Genomic DNA, 16328 nt, shown 5'->3' with positions numbered 1-16328 from the left:
TAGTTTTGCTGAGGAACTTCCAATACTCATGGGAGCAACGATGAAGAACCCTTGAGTGATGTTCTAGTTGTGGAATTCTGAACTGCCCCATCCATTGCTAACAACATGCACAAGCATGAGGTGTACCTGGTATGATCTGCATCCGTATGTCTTAGACACTCGGGTGAACAGAGGAGCAGAGCTGTTTACAGGTCTCCACCGGGTGGTGAGTTGGCTCAGGTCTGATAGACAGACGTGGTAAACCCAAATGTGTAGTGAGGGTGAAGTGTGAATGTCGGGGGCCTCACCTCTCGTTTTCAGAGGGGTTTTTCCTCCATTCTTGGGGAGAAATTGAATGTGAATGGGCAATGTTCAAAGCCTCCAGTGTGGAGGCAGCTGTCTACATGTGCTTTGTAGACTTGGAGATCATGTCCCCTGGGGTGTCATGTGGGGGTTGCTGTGGGAAGATGGGGTTGTGGAGCTTCTTGTTAGGAGCCATCAAAGCCATCTGGGCCTTGTACACCTGGAGAGAGAGCCATAGCATGTTCTCTGTGGGTTGTGGGCTTTGCCAAGATTGAGTGTTCTTTCACAAATATCAGACTTTTATTTCAAAATTATTGTTAAAAATCTGAATTAGAAGGAAAGCATCATTGTGATGTTAAGAGTGGAAAAAGCTGCTTTTTCTTTGAGGAGAACTTGTATGACTGCAGTAAAAAAAAAGGTCACATTTTCATAATTGTGGGTCAAATGACAACAAAACTCAAAAATAATTTTCTGTTGAAGTAACTAACACAGATAAAACTTAGATATTTCACAACTCGCTATGTACACTCAAATGCCACTAATGACTCACAAAAGTACATTGCACTTCATTGAATTCTTTCTCCTAAATCGGCTTTGCAATTGGCAAATTTAAAGATGATTTTGTGTTGTGTCATAAAAATCTCATGTTTGAGATACTATAGATTTCTCATAATTTTCTCATAAGATCAAGGCCAACTTTATTGTCATCAGGAGGAAATTCATGTGGTCAAGTGCATAAAAAAGTCAAAAACAGAACATAAAGGCTGTAAATAATTCATTAGTATAGATCACATGACATGTGAATTAACACAATAAATTATTAACACAAGACACACAAATTTACACTGCTTTGACCATCAGTAGCAACGTCTGATTGGTGGAACTCTGTTTAGGATTGCTTGGTACAAGAAAGTCGCCAATAAAACTAAGTTGAATTCAGTCTGCTTTCTACCAAAACTTATTCTGTCTGCATCTGCATTGTATGGTTGAAATATTTTAAAGATGTATGACTAAATTCCCTATGCTGACCAATTTTACCCCCAGAACCTGAAAAAATGCGAAAGCAAAATGCAGTGCAGCACCAGTCATTCTGCTGCTGTAACTATCCATTTCTATAGCTAATGTTCACTCCACATACACCTGTAGCCCATAATGCAACAGCTTCAGGCACGGTGTTCTAAATTTACTATAATTCCAACCAGATTTTGAGTATGTAGAAAGTTTACACTGGACAAATGGCTTATTGGAGTGTACTTAATAATCCAGGCATAAATTGGTTGATTTATGGTGTTGATAGACTACCAAGAACTATCCCACAAAGCAACGCACATTTTAAATGATGACCTACTAATAATTTGAATAAATTGTGAACTGTGGGGTGATGGCACTGGTAATAGCTCAGGAAAAAATAAACTAAAAAAATCCCTTTGAAAACATTTAATTGGTAGTTTTCAAATTTATAACTTACGAAAGTGCTCCAAAGTTGCAGTTTGATTAACAACCATCTGCTCTCCCCTTCCAGTTAGCAAAACAGTAAAAAAATAAACATTATTTCTCTTAGTGTAGTGACTTTTTTGGCAGTAAGCATACTAACTACCAAAATCAGTAGTTCATAATGTATACTTTAAAGTATTATAACATATGCAATTAGGACACAGATGGAATTCACTAACTGAAAAAGATGTAAAATAAGCAAGTGTGACAAAATAACTCATGTAATACATTAAACATCTCAATATAAAGCTTCTGAGTATGGAAATTTCCTTTAATATGCCTCATATATAATTATGACATTTGCATAAAAAGTTGTGATTAAACACATTAAGTGCACTTAACCTTACCCATTACATCCCTGAACACATCCTTACATATGACCAAAGACTGAGCTGTATGACTGCTATTTACTTCAAAGTGGTTTGGGTCAGAGCAACAGAGGCCTAAAATTAAAACGCTCCTGCTACGTGTTGGTTGTGTGGCATTTTGGTTGTCTGTCCATGTTGTCACCATGAGGAAAGAGGCAGGGGACCAGTTTAAGGGCCAGTTATGGGAGGCTATAGGCTAGAGATGAAGATTATACAGCCTGGTGGCAGAACTACTGCTCAGCATAATGGGGTTTATAGGCCTGGGGGCAGAGTTTGTTTTACACCCTGCCGGAGGAGGTGTTGACAGGGGCGAGCGATGGAGGAGCAGGAGAGACAGTCTTATTATTAAGCCTCACCACACAGAGAATGAATATGTTGTGATGGTCGTGGTGGGAGATGAGTTTAGCCTGCACATGGAGAGCTTAGGAGGAGGGTGCGGGTCGGAGCAGCATATAACACCTAAAATTGGATTTGTCTTCAGGGGCTGGTGGTTGAGGTCCACTTGGCCTGGCTGTGGGAAGATCAATGGCACTATCTGCCCTAATGGATGCGGTTGCCAGATAGGGCTGTTTCTGATAAGGGAGGAGTATTGGCTTTAGTGGTGGAGATACAAGCTTGGTTAACTCTTTCTCTGTGGGTGAAAACACATTGTTTCAGGGTGTACACAGACATAAGCGTTAGAGCATTCAACCCTTGCTTGCTAGTCACAACAGCCCGAATGTTCAATTTGGTATCACACAGGTTGGAATCTCTGCAGCCGGCAACGTGCTGTTTAACCATCAGATACGGATCAGGGCTCAGTTAAGGCCTCGGAGGCTGTGGAGAGTTCAGTCTTGAGATAGCGTGTGAGGGAGGAAGGGGGAGATGCAGAACAGCAGGAGGAGAAATGCAGGCAGTGTGTTCTCAACACCACCGGCATATCTGCCCCACTTCCTCTCACCACACCGTGCCAGCCCAGCACGGCGACAGCAGAGGTTTCACCCCAGCGCAGTAACTGCCGCCGAGGCCCCGGGACCTGAACATAACCCAGGGCAAAGAGAGCGCCTGCATGTCTCTCAACCAATATGCCAGCACAGCATAACACACACCAACACAAGGCAGAGCACAGGAGGAGAGAGCTGCCTCATCCACAGGGCAGAGGCAGAAACACTAGATGGCAAGCTTTCTGTCTTCATATGAGGTGCATTAATCCTCACAGTGGCTCCCATCTTTATTCATTCATCGGCCTGTGGTGTCCACTCAATCAGTCAGTTAAAGGCTGGCCTGATGGAGCGAGCCCTGCACACCCACCACAGTGAGGGAGGAGAGAGGAGGGAAGGTTATACTCCACACCATATAGCCTGAGCAGACACTGCAGTACAGAGATACAGAGTGGGTTGGGGAGGAAGAGGAGGAAATGTGAGGGGGCTCTTTTAAATAATGAGGCAAGGGGGGAAGGGGCTGGGGGTGCGGGGGTGAGACAACTTGAGGTGAAAAGAGAGCAGTCTTGTATCAAGAGTGAGCGAGATTGAGAGGTTCAAAGTAAAGGAGGGGGAGAACCATCAATATCAAGAGCGAGTGATAGGGAGAGATCTGGGACGACGACAACACCTCCACAGACTACTGAGGTATGTATGTGTGAGAGAGGGAGGGAGGGATGTGGTGGTGGAGAGTGTGTGAGAGTTAGAGAGAGGGAGGGATATCCACTGCACTGTTGTGTGACTGGAAATTTAATAGAGAGAGAGAGAGAGGGAGTGAGGCAGGAAGGCAGCAGGGGAGGGGAGAGGAGAGAGGAAGGAGCGACGCAATGCAAAAGCACTGAGCGAGAGCTGTTGTTGGAATTACAGAGGACTGGGACAGATGTGGACACTACCAGACCCTCACTGCAGAGCGTGGTGCTGTGGGGGGGTCAAGTGAGCAAGAACATATAGTGCATAAAGTGGAAAAGGACGGCCAAGGCCATGCAGAGTGCAGTGTGCAATGTTTAATAAGAGAGAAACAGGTTGGCCACCCTGTTGCTGCATTCAGACTAAATATGTAGGGGTCAGTCATTACCTTGTTCCCCATCTAAATCATGCCTTTGTGTGTGTATTCGTGTGTGTGTGTATGTGTGATAGAGCTGGAAAGAAGGCACGTGTGTGAGGAGTGTGTGTGAGAACATGTGCCTGTGATGGAGAGGTGGCGTTGAGGTACGAGGATGTGAGAGAGCGACCCTCTGAGTCTCGATATAGAACATTATCAATCCAGCACTAATCACCCGTCTGAACACCCCCACCTCCACCCCCACCCCCCCAACACACACACATTGCTCTCTACCTCCCTCCCTCTTTCCCTTTGCTATCTGATGGACACTCAACCACCCACCCACTCTCTCACATACATCCTCATGTTAATATTCTGCTGAGGTGATTGACAACTCAGCCCTGAACAGACCTGTAACCTTAACCTTACCTTAAGCCTCACCTCACTCACCTTTTAATTATGTGACCCCCCCCCCCATCCCTGGAGAGTCTCTGCAAAACTGCTCTCACTTGAGATCAATCACAGAATTTCTCACATTCTTTAAAGAAGAGTTTGGTTTCTGTAAAATAAACAATCAATTACGCTTCTCTCCTTTAACCCCTCTACCTCCATCTCAACATGTCAATCAATACACCTGTATGCGTACTGTATATACATATATAGGATGATGGGAGCTGCAGTGGCAGGCAGGACTCAAATCCAGTGAGGCAGTGCTGTACAGGTGGGGCTCAGCACTGTGTGCTTGAGTGTTGCCAAGGGAACCGGCCAAGCTGCAAATGTCCCCTGTAACAAGAATACCACCACCATCATATTATAGATATTATATGACCATATGGACACATGTGTGAGTGGAATAAAATACAAAAATAACCAAATAGACAAAAATGTGCAGTTGAGTGCTGAAATGCGACATTGTGCACTGTAGAGAAGTGTGGGTCCATCAATTATAATAACAACAATTATGGAGATGATTATTCTTATCATTTTAAATGCATTTGTTTATTATGTCATCTCATTTTGGGTTATTAATATTATAGCCCTTGCCATGGGCTGTCTGGGTCTTGTGTGCAAAGTGCATGGTGATATGTCTGCAGATTGCAACAGTGATCACTGTAATATGTTTGCATAAAAAAAATGAGAAAATAAATATTGAGTAAATAAATAAAGTTCCATATTCAATTCCCCAGCAGCAGCAGTGTAACGTCCCCTCACCGTCGCCCAGTGGTTCCATCCACCTGAAGATTTCTGAGACAATTCTCATTACCAGCGGTGGCAGCGCAGCACTTGGAAAGGGTGAATCAATCTGAGAGAGAGAAAGAGAGAGAAAGAGAGAGAGAGAGAGAGAGAGAGAGAGAGGAGAAACAGTGAGGGAGACAGAGGAGAGAGAGAGAGAGGAAGGAGAGGAGAGGAAGACAGCGTCGGCGGCTGCTCTGCAGTGGAATACGTTGTTATTTGAGGGAAGGTGAGAGCTCTCGGACTACCCGACCAGCGCGTGTTGAAGATATGTTTCAGGACTTGATCGCAACATCATAAAATAAAGGTAAGTCTCCCATCACTCACTGCATTTAACGACGACATTCACACTGTCGAGATGCAGATTCATGTGCTCTGATTCCGTTGTTTGTCTGGTGTGTGTGATTGTGCGCGCGCGTCCGGACAGTTTGTGCGTGTGCTCCACGCGCAACAAACCACTAATGCGTTGGAATGGAAATCCGCATTCATGACCTGATATGGTGTGTGAACTGCCCTCGTGTGTATCGGCCTTCTCACTGACTGCGTGGCTCTAAAGGTGGCTGATATCCAGGAATGACATATATGACGAGACGTGTCTGAGAGAAAATTGGGGAAAAGAACTGATTTGCATTATCTGATTTGCTCCATTTGCACAATACAAACTTTTCTTACATTGTCAGCTTTTGTTTAGTCTTTTTGTTTATTTTTCTTTGTTTGTCAGTGCAAGTTAATCTAACCTTGGCGATAAAAGGAGCATCCACTGTAACACAAGCTGTTGACGGGGCTTAATATTTGATCCGGTTAACGCGCAGCTTTCACTCAAATATACTCAATTAAACCCCCCTAATCGGACCAGTTTACAGTGTTCATTTGTGTGTTGGAGTTCAGTTACCCCCACTGGCCCCCGCTGATGACCCCAGATTCGGAGGAAAATGCGCAGGCACCTTGCGGCTTATGCGCGGTGGGTTAAACACTGAGTCAGAGCCTGGGGGCCCTCAGGCTGAGAACAAGGAGCAGATAGATTAGGACTGATGAATGAAGATCTACTGCCTCTATCTGCAACACAATGATACGGTTATGAGAGGATTTAAATGCTAATGTGCAGTGTTTCAGAGAAATCCGAGCGGACTGGGACTGGCGGGAGGAGATTGCTGGCAGTGTGTGTGCTGTGGACCAGCTGGATGATCTCCTGAGTTTTATGATTGAGAGAATAAGTTTAATGGGGTGTTGGAAGGTGAAGTGGGGCACTGGGGCAGGATTAGACAGGGGTGGGGGCTGTGGGGGTAATGCACTGAGAGCCCCTCCAACACTGGAAGTTTTAGCAGATTTGCATGTGAGGAAGGAAGAACATGAAGGAGAATTTAAAGGAAATTCTGGAGGAGTGCTGTAAGGTATTTCTGTTTGACACATTACTGTGAGATGGCTGGTGTCATTTAAAATATTTGTTATCACCACAGGCCGATTAAGCTCTACTCTTTTGCTGCTTGCATTTTACCTCCTGTGATTTTTATTTATACACCCGTATTAGATTTAGGCTAATGCTTGTTACAGTACCTGTAAACTTCTACGCCATCATAGCTCAACTGTCAAGTGAATGACCATGACACATACCATTTATGAGCCCTCGCTTCACAGCATATTCTTTCCATTAGATCCAAATAAGCCTACAGACGTAAAACTTTAAGAGGATGGTAAGTTTTTATGCCGCTTGTAAAAGTATGTATTTTATCCAATCATACTGTGGGCTTTATGTTCAATAGTCAGGAATTGTGGCTTCTTTCCCAGCTGATCAGGAACTGCATACAACAGCACCAGTCACTGCAAGGGCCCGGCTTCATGAGAAGCTTGTCACATGATATCACATTTAAAGGCAAGGTCCTCCAGCTCAGGGCAGCGCTTCAAAATATCAAGACGTCTCACTGCTGCAAAGCGAGGCCAAAATGTCAGTGGAATTTGTTCGTCTTGAACTTTGTCACTGCCCTCCTCCCACTCCCTAGCGTTACCTAAGCTGAAATGAATTCAAAATGGGCCATGTTACTGAAAGCCAGCCATTTATGAGAATGCAGCCATTCAAAGGAAAACAAGAAATAATTCAGGATCTGTGATGTGGTTTTATGGACGGAAGGATATGAATTCCTACAAGCCTCATTCTTGGGAATTTGGTGGTGGAGAAATTCAAGGACAAGCTGTACTGATAAAGGCCTGAAAATGGAGGGAATCTATCGTACAACTTAGGTCAAATCTCCTTTTAAGTCCTGAAGGATCAAATTCATGAAACCTCTTGACCTAATATGCATGTTATTAAAATTGAACAATGTCATGACACAGGTTAGTTAATGGGATGCAGGTGGAATGTTTTATTCAGTTAATTCCCCCTTTAAGGATTCGGCCCCTGCCTCCACATTTAGACTTTTCCACTGGTGGCTTCAAGATCTTCATTGTGGTCGACCAAAGGAAAGACAGTTTGGCAGATTTTAATTTGCCCTGTAAGAAAGCTGAAATCATCCAGCATCCTTTTCACAATTAATACAGCCGATCCACTTTTTATTCCTCAGCAGCTGAGCTAGTGTAGAAGAAAAAACAAAAAAAGGATATCCTGGACTTTTTTTTAGCAGTCTGACAACTTAAAGAAAGCGTGCAGTCATCTTACTAATTTTAACTGTCAACCATTAATTTCAACACATAGACACATGTGTCCCACAAAACAGAGCTGACTCCTTCCTGTGTCGCAAATTAAGCACTGGCTGAGCGATTTCAGTCATTTGAGGAATCAGGCCAGGCTGCTCTTTAATTTCCCAGAAACACCACTTATGCATGGCCGATGAGCTTGATGAAAACAAGCAAGCAGGTTAACAGGGACATGGTAAATTACACCTGCACACCTGTCCTAGAGGGAAGGTGTGACTTTGAGATAATGCTCAGCCCCCTACTGCTCCAACACTGTTGGAATTGTGGAGCCATTGCGGATTATTTCCAGAGGAGATAGAGAAAAGTCAAAGCAAATCCTCCCAAAACAAACACACGAGGTGGGAAAGGGCACGAGAGGAGTCCAGCATATAAATGATTACCCCCTAAAATATTGCCCAATGTCAACAATTTGTGCATCTCTCAAATGAAGCCAGGATGCTTTCAATCTGGTTAAAGTGTAGTTTGCCTTTCCTCCTCCCCTTACTGTACCTAAAAGGACAAAGGACTGCATTAATTCTGAGGGACGTCTCTGCTGCTACATTAGAATGCAAAGAGAGTAACTGTTGCCCTAAATTTGGTGTCTGTGTGTGAGTGCATTTGTGCATGCATATGTGTTTATGCACATACACTCATTTCTGTGTATGGCAGAGAGCAAGAGAGAGACAGAGATTATAGATGACACTAAAACTGCTCTAATCAGGGCAAGCTGGTCGCTGGTCTCTTCATAGGACGAGGGTGTCATTGATTGATGGCTGCACGACTTGCTGATGTACACAGGTTGAAGGGTGAAGAGAGAGTCACTGATCAGCCATGAGAGGCTGAATATTGTGGGAACAACCTCGGGCTGTCTCTTAATAATGTAGCACAACGAGCCCCCATCTGAGACGCTGGGATCACACACGTCCCTGCCGGTCACCACGTGCTCATGCCATGCCTGAACCTGGGGACAGAGATCTGAGATTCTGTTTTTGCGCATGATATGGCACAATTTGAATCTCAGTAACCAGGGGGCTGGGAGTGCATGAGCACTGACCCATCCACAGCATAAATGCTAAGCTGCCTATGATGGCGGGGTGGATATAATTAGCCATGATTGGTTTGATTGAGTCTCCCATCCGAGCCTGGGTGTTGGCCCTTCAGGGATCATGATGACTGTCCGGGCATTAATTATTGAATAATAGTTGGAAGAATGGCGATGGGTAATGACACAAAATGAATGCTATAATCCATTGAATTGACATAATTAGAAATGGTGAGATTTCCCCTGAGGACAATATTCTCATCATGACCTAAAGTGGGAAGGGATGCCTGAAAAATGACGTGAGGCGATTCCTTTCTCCTTCCTCCTCATGAGTTTGTGAATGCGCCGTGGGAGAGCTGTCTGGCATTGCTCAGCCAAATATCTGATCAGTAAAGATGGTCAATAGTAGCTGCTCGCTCGCATGTCATTGCCATAACTCCAAACAGTCAGGACGCAGTTCAGTTTATGCTCTTTGAAATGAGCTGGCCAGAGAGAGCGGTCAGCCCTGCGTGTCTAATATTGAGTTTGGCAAAGAGAAGAGATATTATCTTCTCCTGGTTAGATTAAGTATTAGTAAATGTGATTGGGTAATGAAGGCAGTCAGGCCTCAGTGACCACCATGCTTTGCAGCTACTGCCGGCTTGGCTGCATCTAGGCACAGAGTCTTGAGGGAGTTTGTTTCGGGTCAGTGACGGCATAAGAGCTCAATACAGCATTGCAGAGTCAGGCTGGGGCCTTTCCTCTGTCTGCCTCACTGACTGGCTGCGCTGGCTGGAGGCACAACAGTAGTAGCATACTGATGCTGATGATGATGACAGTATAAATATTGATGATGTAGATGGCAAGAAACAGAAGCAGTAAACATGAAATTATAACCCTGATGACCAAAGTGTGATTCTTAACAGTTTTTTTTTTTTTATCTCCTTGTTGTTTTTTTCACTCCTTGTGATTCAAGCCTGACACAGACAGGTTTGGTTTCCACGGCACTCTGAGCTATCACGATGAGACGCCTGGAGAGAAGCGTGGGCGCACTGTCGCACAAGACGACACGTAATCAAATGTCCTTTTCGGATCTGATTGGAGGTTGTCGTATTTTTAGGGGCAGCAAGGGGCGGCGGCGCTGATGTCACGGTGAGATGGTGGCTCCAGAAGAGGGCGATGAGACCTGCCAGCAGTGGTCCCTGGAGGCCGCTAAGAGCCACAGAGGAGGTAGTTAGTGAAACTATGCGCCATTGCTGTGATAAATCACAGCCGTATGGTTAGGACGATTACTCTGTGCCATCACGTGAACCTGTACATGCCTTCACTGTTTGTTTTCCCACTCCCCAGACTCTCCTCTATATGTGTAGAGTGTTGACTCAGTTGTACTAGTTTATTTATATATTTTGCCCCTCTTGCACTTTTCTCTTATGGTAGCCTTTGGATTGGTTAATGCAGTGGTGAGGCGTTCAGGCTCAAATATCCTTGTGTGGACTATTGTCAACAATGGCTGTTAATTGGTACGGTAAGGTACACTATTTACCATACCTGAAGCCCAAGTGAGTCCTAATTTAATCTTTTTGTTAAAATGGAGAAAGTTGGAAACCATAAAAGCCTATTTGGAGCATTCAGAGCTTATTTTCCTCTCAGCTGTGTGCCTGCGTTGACCTACGTCTAATAATACATCAAACTTGACCTGCAGATAACAATTGTTTTGTCAGTTATCAGTTATTGCCTCCCTCAAAAATGTTGTCATTTGGAAGTTTTGTGAGGCAAAAGCAGATTCGATCCAGGGACTTTTCCATCACACTGCAGGGTTTACTGAACTGACGCCCCGCTTTGGGAGCTGCAGAGCAGGGCCGCGGACGCCCCAAGCCCCCGCCAACGTGACGGAGACACGCAAGATGGTGAGTGGTTACTATGGCAGGTTACTATGGCAACCTCAGGTCTCTGTGAGAGCTTCCATTTCGCACAGCGTGGGAGAGAGGGAGAGAGAGAGAGGGGTGGAGAGAAGAACCCGCAGAGAGGAGAAGGGTGGAGAAATCAGCAGAGGAGGTGAGGTGTGGAAATAAACATGCCTTAGGTGTAGGAAAGGAAAGGGGGCGAGGAGAGGAACAGATGCAGAGGAGAAAGGAGGGATGGAAAGGTTGCAAGAGGAGAGGAGTGTAAAGGAGGCAAGGTGATGGAGAGGTGTGTGTGATGGGGTGAGACTGAGGTGTGAGAGGAGCATATCGAGGGGCAGGGAAGATGATCACGTGGCCCGTTAGACCAGATATGCACTGCATCCACGCATGCACTGGAATATTTCAACACTGCTTTGTAATCATTCTGGTGCTGCACAGTGTGTTTCCACTCTTTATCTCTCCTTTTCTCTCCCTTTCTTTTCTTTTCTCCTCCTCACCTCTCTGATTTAGTTGGCACGGCGCTCAGCTGTGAGAGACATTGTGTCAGTCTTGGTGACTGGTCTCCATGGAGACGTCCATCAGTCAGTCCGTGTCAGTGTTTCGTGGGCAAAACCTTATCGTGTTTGTCAGTGTGAGTGTTTATCTGTCTGTGTATTAGTCAGTGTGTCACTCATAGAGAAGGCTGGGGCGAGGCCTGAATGGATGGGGACCAGGAGAGTGTTGCTTATCACGCATGCATACACATAGCGTTTATTTGTTTGTTTATTTGGAAAAAGACAACCATTTATACATAAAACTGAAAGGTCTTGTGTACAGTCTTGGAACTGGAGATGCACAGACAGATGGACACGTAATTAAACGTATCCACCTCTGCTCCACATGCTCCACATGTTGCACCACACTGTCTGAATGTTTATTTCCCTTTTTTCACCTCAGAAATCCAAATTAAACACTGAGCCCTGTTACCGTGTAAAGTCTGTTACTGTACACTGCAGTTGCTGTACTCCTTTTTCTTCTGCATATCTTTAATGTTATATTGTCCATTCAGTGCAATATGCCACACTGTACAATAATATGACACTGTCATAACATTATGTTACTGATTAATTACAATGCCACATTTTTTATTCTATTCTTATATTGTACTCTTTGCACTATCTCTCTTTTTTTACACTAAAGATATACAGAAGTGTAGTGTGTTAGACTCACACAGTCTACACCATGACAATTGTTAGTCGGCTGCATTGTTGTCATGATATTTCTATACTGTACAATATATAATATAGTGTTCCCCATTACTTATTTTACAGAATAGCTCACTGGTCCCTTTATTTTTTTAATTTATTTCTTTATTTTAATTGTTGCTGTTCTCAACATTTCTTGCCTTTTATTCTCATTTCTTTTTCTAAAATATGTAGAATGAAGGGAGGCCACAACTCCATTTGTGCAATCCTATATTGATGACCTTGACCTTGACCTTGAGTATTAAAGTAATACTTGTAATGACATTACTTATGTGTTTGCACTTTAAAGGTGCTCAGGTGGAGCGGTTGGGTTGAGTGTGTGTCATGACGGAGGTGAGTGAGACTTGACTTAATGTTAACTTTAAAAACTGCACCTGTTAACTCCAAAGTGCTGCTGTTGCACAGCATTGTTGAAGCTAAGTGACTTCCCCTCTCCAATTAGAGAATCAGTGAGCTGTGTCCTGGTATGTGTATGTGCAGCACACCAGCCTCCAACTGTTAGATTTATATTTAATAATAAGAGTGCACACTCAGGGGTTCTGCACTACCTAACTAGTGCAAACTATAAACCTCCTCAGCAGTGCAAATGGAAAAGTGCATTACACACAAATAAATGAACAAAAATGCAGAAGGTGACACTTATAAGGGATCAAAATTTTTACTTATAAATGTTCCTCCAGAGAGTCTTGAAAATGTAATTGCAGTCTAAAATGGTGATGAATATTAAATTTGGTATAGCACAATGCGTTTTAGTTAAATATTTGTATTTTGAACATTTGTGTAGGAGTATTTGCAATTACTGTAATTGCCAAGTTCCATATTCTTTGTGTTGCTGCAAAATATTCTCCATGCATCAGTTACATTGATTTCAGTATGACCAGCTTGCACAGATTTCCATGATGTACCAAAAGTGATCCATTACAGTGAATATATCTTTTTTATGTTTATGAAAGCCACCTTATTGTTTTATGGTAATGTGTAGACTCCTTTGAAACATATACCACTTATGTATTCACGTGCTGATGAGATGCTCCAAAATGTGAGATCCGATAATTAGCTGCCAAACAGCCCTGCATTCATAAGAAACAGTATTTTGACCAAAAATCCAACCCAGCATATATATTTTTTGTTAAAAGTATAATGTGAACTTGACAGCCTGTTGTTATACTGCTGTTATACTTCAGTTTTATCATAAGTGATTGTAGAACAATCACTTTAATGTATCAATAATCCAAGGAGTGTCAGTGAAAGAAAAACATCATCTCCAGTTTTATCCAAACAAAAACAGATGTTCTGTCTCAACACATGCATCCTGTTACGTTACCAGAAAAGCAAATGGATACATGCAGGGGAAAAATCAATGGATCATTTCAGAAAAATTACTCTTAAAATTAAGTGAGAATTTCATGAGTTAATTTAAATGATGACAGATTTGTGTTTGTAAGCAAACTCTAACGTTACAATAACTTTTTTTCATAATATACACACACTGAATGCAGCATAGGCTGACCCCATTACAGAAATGTCACCAAACACACACACACAAACAATCACATGGAGTCAGAGTTGACACGCTACAGTTTGACCTCCCGAAAGAAATCACACACACACTCTCATGCTTTCTCCTGAGCAAAAAAAGGAAAGCGAGGGCAGCGTGAAACACAGAAATGCTGAACTAAGTCCTCCTCTCCAAAACAGCTGGGAGCAACAAACGCTCAGCTCAGAAACAATGGGAAAAGGTTTCAGAGCAAACCAAAAATTCTGCCGTTTACATTGCTCTGTAAATGGCTGAGAGACATTTTGATTAGCTGCTGGCTTTGCCCCAGCACACAGGAATTGAGCGTAGCAACACACTTAACAACCTTAAATATGGATTAATTGTTCACAAAATCGGTGTCCCGACCAGGCAGCGCCACAGAACGGACAGTAATAACTGGATTTTATTTGAAGTTGAGAGCTGGAGTAGTGAATGTAAAGATGTTAACATTAAAAAGACTTTTATCACAGCATGTAATGACAAGTGGTATGAAGCCCTCAGTTAGGGATTTGAACATGTGGGGTAGGTAATGTAATGTCTGTTAATGGGAGTGCTTTAGCAGGGTGATGAACACAGTGACTTTTAATCTGCAGCTCTTGGCCCCCTCTGAAGGGGAGGAGGTCCCCGCTCCTGTAGGAGCAATTCTGAATAGATCAGGGCTTCTCTCTGCATCCTGCATCCTAATGAGAGCAACGTCTTTGGACATTTTGAGTGGGAGGGCGAGGTAGGAGACAGATACAGTGCAGAGGGGGCTGCAGTATATCCTATTTGACAAGGATGAATGGTGATTAAAATGTGGAACGCTGAATGCTCTGATTTAAGAAACCTCATCAGGCTGTTGTGCTGTTTTCTAAAAATAAGCACTTATTGTAATATTGCTCCAATAACCAAACTAAACAGTTTGATGTAGCAAAACACACATAAAATGTGAAAGTGTAACAGCAACTGAGGCTGCATGTCCTGTCATAACATCACATTAAGAAGCTTTATAAGAAAACAGGGAGGAAATGAGGAGGAGTTTCTGTCTAATTAATAGTTTATCATATAATCATAAGCTCAATTGACCTTCTGTACATTCAGTTGAGGAGAACAAAATGACAGATTAGCTCAAGTGGTAACAGAGCATTATAAGACATCAAAAGTGCATTATGGATATGTTATATTTATTACCACAGGAACATGATATAATGAACCTAATGTAAGAGAGTGTTCTATGTGGCATTATACAGTAAATCAGTGTAGTCTCCTGAAGTTTGTGATAATGATGATTTTATTTTAAGGAAATATTGATGAGCGTATAATCTTGTAATCCATTATAATGCAATTTAATGCAGGTATTTAGAATAATTTCCAAGTTAATGGGACTTTGGGAGCATCTTGTTTCCATAATTTGACACATTTCCATCCAAAACTGAATGTTAATATAGGTATGTGATCACAAGTGGATAATTAAAAAGATCAGAATACTGGTTAGAAATCCTTAAGTACACATATTGGTATGCCATCAACAAACCACTATACAGAGAGTGCATACCTTTGCCACGGCTGCACAATCGCTCAACCAATTTGTTTTAAAATGTTCCAGAAATATTTTATCTGCATGTAGAAACAGATATGTATCAAGATACATACAGTGATAGACAATTGTGGGATATATATGATTTTTTCATTAAAGTAAGTAAAGTCATTCATGAGTAATAAACTTAAATGTTTAAAAAATATCTTTACAAAATGTAAAAAAAAAAAATCCTGGATCTGCATCAAAACCCAATCACTTCTTCCTTGGCCATTTGCACTTTTTACCAAACCAAATTTTAATAGTTTACAATTTATCCTCCTAACAAATGGACAAATAAACAGGCTAAAAATCTTCCAGGTTCTGGTTTTAAAACAACAGCTGTGTGTATTTTTGGCTTTTATTGTTAACAATCATCCTCTGTTTTGTTCACAGCCTGAAAATTACATACCCAAAATAAAATGGTTCCTGTTCTTGAACTCTTTTTATTAGTCCTGATCCTGGTCTAATCTAAAAGGAAACACTTTAAAGTTTATTATCAAAAACTAACAATTTGTCTTAGTGATAATGAACCAAATTTACAGAGGACTAATCATGGTAAAAACGTAGGGCTTTTTTTTTACCTTTTTGTGTTTTTTTTAAATTATCATGATTATTTTACTGTTTCGTTTTGTATGCACTCCTGTTAGAAAAGTAGCAACTGTGCTTTCAGATGATGCAACCTAAATAAGATAACAGACTTGTATACTGCCTGCTGCTTGTTAAGGGGTTAAATTGGAATACAGTATAATTATCTAGCAAGGTGAAAATGATTTGATTGTGACTTTAAAGTGTTAAGAAGTCCTTTGACATGAATTCTGTGTACTTCATAAGGGTTCAAATTATTGCATATCTGTGCACATATCTCAGGATGCAGATAAATGTAGTGTTGCACATCCTTACAGATACAAATCTCTCCTTCAACATGCTTCAGGGCTTTATACTATAGACTTGTTTCACCAGTAATAATAAGGAACCACGCTTGAAACCCAATTCACCACCTCCTCCCTCACTCCCATTCC

At 42.3% G+C, this 16328-nt stretch overlaps 1 protein-coding gene across 4 annotated transcripts in view; it reads left to right on the top strand.

Annotated features, from left to right (window-relative positions):
* The first annotated feature begins 3664 nt into the window (after window positions 1-3664).
* lrrc4ba (leucine rich repeat containing 4Ba) overlaps window positions 3665-16328 on the top strand; it is a 37227-nt gene continuing 24563 nt past the window's right edge. Inside the window, exons 1-4 of one of the 4 annotated variants that reach the window (XM_044181880.1) lie at window positions 3665-3751; window positions 5333-5685; window positions 10187-10296; window positions 10882-10973. The gene's annotated coding sequence lies outside the window, so the exon portion shown is untranslated. The remainder of the gene's footprint in view (window positions 3752-5332; window positions 5686-10186; window positions 10297-10881; window positions 10974-16328) is intronic. The other 3 variants (XM_044181881.1, XM_044181879.1, XM_044181878.1) reach the window with 3 other exon arrangements.

This window comes from Siniperca chuatsi, linkage group LG21, assembly GCF_020085105.1.
Source record: "Siniperca chuatsi isolate FFG_IHB_CAS linkage group LG21, ASM2008510v1, whole genome shotgun sequence".
NCBI classification, from domain to species: Eukaryota; Metazoa; Chordata; class Actinopteri; order Centrarchiformes; family Sinipercidae; genus Siniperca; species Siniperca chuatsi.
The sequence above is the reverse complement of the archived record's forward strand: the minus strand, read 5'-3'. Positions and strand labels throughout refer to the sequence as shown.